The sequence below is a fragment of the Octodon degus genome, unplaced genomic scaffold, assembly GCF_000260255.1.
Source record: "Octodon degus isolate 3935 unplaced genomic scaffold, OctDeg1.0 scaffold00046, whole genome shotgun sequence".
Lineage (NCBI taxonomy): Eukaryota > Metazoa > Chordata > Mammalia > Rodentia > Octodontidae > Octodon > Octodon degus.
In genome coordinates, this window is record NW_004524622.1 from 8545783 (window position 1) to 8550953 (window position 5171).

Genomic DNA, 5171 nt, shown 5'->3' on the forward strand with positions numbered 1-5171 from the left:
TCTGGAAAAAAATTAAAAAAAAAAAAAAATCTACTTAGGGATAAGCCCTTGAGAACCAGAGTTTAGTGGGAAAATTTCCCTTATATTCCAACTTAATTTAAGGAGGGTGGAGTTTAGGATTGAGAAATCTGCAATCTACACCAGGGCAGCATGAACCCCTGCTGGGAGAATCACCTCTACTCCTCAGAGTCAGAATTTGCACACAAATCCTTCTTAACTATAGAGCTTATACCCACTGAGTGATATTGTCTTCTTGGCTAGGAGTTTCACAACCCAGGCCCAGCCCTTTTAAACTTGATTCCCAGATGCTCCCATTTGGCCTGTCATTCCAGAGGAACCACCTATTCATTCTGCCCAAGTTGCCAGAGTTTAATCTCTGGAGCAAAAGGTAGAATCAACAGTAGAAAAAGGCTCCAAATGCTAGGAAAGAATCTCAAAATAAAAAGCACCTGGCTGGATGTGATGGCTCAGCCCTGTAATCCCAGGTGCACAGGAGCCTGAGGCAGGAGGATTGCGAGTTCAAGGCCATCCTGGGCAACTTAGCAAGACCCTCTCTGGGAACAAAAAGAGGTGAGGACGTAGCTCACAGTTAGGCTGCTTGCCTAGGACACTGTGACCTGTGTTCACTCCTGAGCACACACAAAAAAGAAAAAGAATCATTAAATGCCCTTTAGTATTACCTGCTCTGGTTTGATATTCCCCAACAATCACTAAAGAAGGACTATACTATTTTTTTTCCATTTAAGTATTTAATCATATAGCATATTTAATCAATCAAACTTTTGCAATAACAATCTTTATTTCATACAAAAGTAGTATGTTTCACTAGGATAAAGGAAATGTACATTCATATCTTGAATACCATTATTTCATATGATTTATACCACAGATAATTTCTATGAATGAGATTTCCTAACATTTGAATATTTGCCTGCATGCTTGTAGGAAGTTTCTGTAGTCTTTTCTTGCTAGGAATTCCAGTTCTTCGGAAATCTTCCCTTTCTTTCAGGTATTCCATTTTACATTCTTCATAAAATGCTGAATCATTACAGTAAGCAGTTAAGCATTCTTTCAATGTAGAATTTTCTTTCAACACTTTACTACCATTAGGATTCCAGAGTCTTTGCAACCTTTGGTAAAATCTTGAACTTGTTCAGAACACCTTTCTCTGGCCTTTTCTCTCATTGTTTTAGGAATCAAAACATCTTTTTCAGCATGTCTGAGGTGCTGATCTGCGGGGTTGAGCGCCATCTCGGTGGGCAGAGAAGGTGGCCGGTGGTGGCTGCGGGGCAGGGACGGGGGCGGGGAGGAGCCTGGCAAACGCGGGCACCCACCTCTGCCCGTGGGAGGAGGAGGAGTGCGGCAAAATGGAGCCAGAAGGACTACACTACGAAAAAAGAACACTTCCATTTTCTTATAGTTTTTCTTCCTATGCCCCTGGCTTCTCTTCAGCTTTCTTCCCAAATTCCTCTTCATCAGTTTGTCCTTTAAATATAGTGGTTCCCAGGCTTCTGTTGTCAGTTCACTTTTTTTTTTTTTTTTTTTTTTACTTTACACACTTAATAGTGTTTATGTTCTACTTGTAGGCTGTCAAGTCCCACGTCAAAATTTCTAGCTGTACGTTTCTCCTGAGCTCCAAGCTTTATTTCTAGCAACCCGTATACTATCTCCACCAGAATGCCCCATCCCATTGGATGTCTCCAGAGGTCACAACATTTCCTCTCTTCCTTTGTTTCAGACACTTCTTTGTTGCTGGGACGAAGCATAGCACCCTCCACCCACCACCGAAAGGAGGAAATGCTCTCTTGGGCTCATGAAGCCAGCCACTCGCCTTGTGTGGCTGGCCCCAACCAAGGCACAAACTGGAAGGCAGAGCAGTAGGGTGGGAAAGAGGAAGCTCAGCCCGTGACAGTGGGAAGCATCGACAAAGGAGAAGCCTGAGACAAGAGGACTTCACTTCAGGTTTTATGCCCAGTAGCCTCCCTCCAACCAGGCCCCACCTTCTAGAACTCTTCACTGGATGAATCCATGGATTGCTACAGAACCCCTGTGATCCAATCACCCCCACCCCAGGACCCATCTCTGAGTCCCTTGAAAGACATTCTAGATCTAAATCCTAATGTTCCTCTTTCAGCACTTTTCTTCGTGAGCTAAACCACTATCTGCTAATGATAATGCCCCCAGATGGATATGCCCAACCCCCTCTTGCTCTCCAAATCTATCTCTGCCCAGGAGTAATCTGTTAGCTCTGACCTGGGTAACTCTGGGTGTTTACCCATGCTGTTCTCTCTGGAATGGTCTTCTATATAGCTCCCTCATACACAAATCTCTATGCATTCTGCAAGACTCAATGCAGACAGTCTCTTCCTCAAAGCCACTCTAGGTTGGGACTTACATACCTCACATAGGACATAATTTGAATGAAAGACATATATACTTTATTTCTAATACTAAATGCTTTGAAAACCATCTCTGAGTGTTATTTATCTTTGTAGTTCTTATAAGCACTTATTATTATTATTATTATTATTTTGTACTTTAAGGACGGGTCTACAGGGTGTTCAGGGTCTCACTACTAGATTGGACTCATAATGATCTACCTGCTTACAGCCTCCCAAGAGCTGGGATTACAGGCTAATGCCACCACACCCAGTCTCAATCGCCATCTCAGCTCGCCCCAGGGGCGGCCGGCATAGCAGGCCCAGGGATTGAACTCCAGCCCCTGCACTTGCTTGCAGGCACTTTAATCCACTGGGCTATTTGGCCAGCCCTCTTATAAGCACTTATAAACAATAGGACCTCATATCTAGAAGTCTTCAATAAATGCTTGTTGGAATAATTAATTAAATTAATGTAGTAAAACTGAACTATTGTACTTTAGGGTGGTGAGTTATTTTTCCACTACTTCTTTGTCTTTGAATTTCCCATTACTTGATTTCACTTTTCCGGACTGGTCACTAGTCAGAAATTTTGATGTCAACAGTCTATCTCACAAAATTTCTGGGAGTAAATTTATCTTACAAATCTTGAAAAAATCTAGTCCCTTCAAGGACAACTATTGTAGAATTGTAAAAACTTGGAGAATGACTAACAAATTCCTTCATTTCAAACATACTACAGTAAAAAAGAAAAGTTTCCATTTATACCAGGTTTTACAGGGTTATGGTTCAATAGGTGATCTGTATGCTTCCTTTTGACTCCTAAACACATGTGTTCCTTTGTTTCTCAGGAAGCAATCATCATGCAGCTATGGAAATCAGCAAGTGCAAAGGAAATGTTGCAGGGAATAATGAAGCCAACTAACTCAACTCTACAAAAGTCGGTCACATCCTAAAACAATTAAAACACAGCCATCCACAAGCTCTTAAAGGAAGTGTTGATCAGTGCTTGGTATTTGGATAATAACTTGTACAATGTGTGAAAGCATTTAAGTAAAGTATTTAAAGCATTTATAAAATGTAAGACATTATCAAGACCAATGAATGAAGAATATTTGTTGAGTGACTACTATAAAGTAAGCCCTTTTGTATATATTCCCTCATCTTATCTTCTCAACAGCCTTATGGAAAATCTATTTTCTGTATTACTTCCATTCTATGAATTCTTTAAAAAAACTTATACTCTGAGGGTTTAAATGCCTTCTCTAGAGAGTAGTGTGAGACAGCACTTGAGGAACCTTTTCTTTCCACCAAACAGAATTCATCTTAAAGATGAAAATTTCCATATTGCCTGGCCTGAACCTCCAAAGGGATTCAACACAAAGCCCAGCTTGGGCATCATAGCAATTTAGCAAAATCCTGTCTCAAAACAAAGAATAAAAAGGGTTGGGTGTAACTCAATGGGAAGACCTTAACTCCCATTCCTCCTCCAAAACAAAACAAAAGAATAAATTAAAATGAACAAAGCAAAACAGAAAACTCAACGCAGAGCAAACTATCTCCCAACTTTTCATATTTGTAACCATTTCTCTCTCAGCCTAATTAGGCTCATGATATAAAATCTTGGAGGTAGAGTTGTGATCTGGAAGTTTAAGACTTCAATCACAAGTAACAAAAAAGATCAAGGATATACATTGCGTTTTTGTTTTTGAGTTATTTTTAGGCATCAGTATCACATTGATCAAACTCTGATACTATAGACAATCATTTTATTCTCTTTTCCTTTTTATAATTTTTATTTTAAAGGAATAAAAAAACAGATAAGACATTAGAAACTATATAATCTCAAAAAAAGACACCCACAAGATCATAGGTATTCAACATTGGTTGTTATATTGCATATTGCTGTCTTCAGCACAGTTGCTCAGATTGCAGATATAAGCATGTAAAATTGGTCAAAATAAAAAATTTAACCATTCATTGATCCCTTAAAAAAACTGATAGGAATTAGTAGTACAGTCATCTTAGCTATCCTGTGCATATACATACATAACTTTTCCTCTTCTTTTTTTTTTTCCTTTTCCTCATCCTAATTGCTCATTCCTTTTGTGCAGTTCCTTTCCCTTTTACTATATCTACTGCACCTCTCAGAGTTCATTTACTCTTTCAAGTTCTTACATTAGGGAGACAATAAGATGTTTATACATGGGTCTGATTTAGTTCACTGAAAGAGTATGGTCTCTAGCTGCATACTTTTACCTATAAAAGTCTCAAGTTTTGTTTTTGTTTTTGGGAAGGGTCTACAGGGTGTTCAGGGTCTCACTACTAGATCAGACTCATAATGATCCGCCTGTTTACACCCTCCCAAGAGCTGGAATTACAGGTGTGAGCCACCACGCCCAGTCTCAATTGCCATCTCAGTGCACCCTGGAGGCAGAGCCGGCACAGCAGGTCCAGGGATTGAACCCCTGGCCCCTATATCTGCTTGCAGGCACTTTAATCTGTTGAGCTATTTGGCTGGCCCTCAAGTCTTTTTTTTTTTTTAATTGAATTTAATTTTTATTAGAATTTAACTCTAAATTAAATAATGTAGAAGTGTCATAAACAGATATTTGGTTGCAATTTTTATATTGAGCAAATATAAATTGATTAAAACATTATTTTTGACATGCTCACATACACAGACATTGGGGTTAATGTAGGTTAGAAGGAGTCAACCAAATTAATGTTTGTTAATTACTAAAATATTATCTATTGATAACATAATATTATTAAATTTCAACTATTTCCATT

General features: G+C 39.0%; 1 pseudogene; it reads right to left on the reverse strand.

Moving 5' to 3' along the window:
- Positions 1–847: 847 nt before the first annotated feature.
- On the reverse strand, positions 848–1251 carry LOC101589265 (annotated as a pseudogene).
- Positions 1252–5171: the final 3920 nt, after the last annotated feature.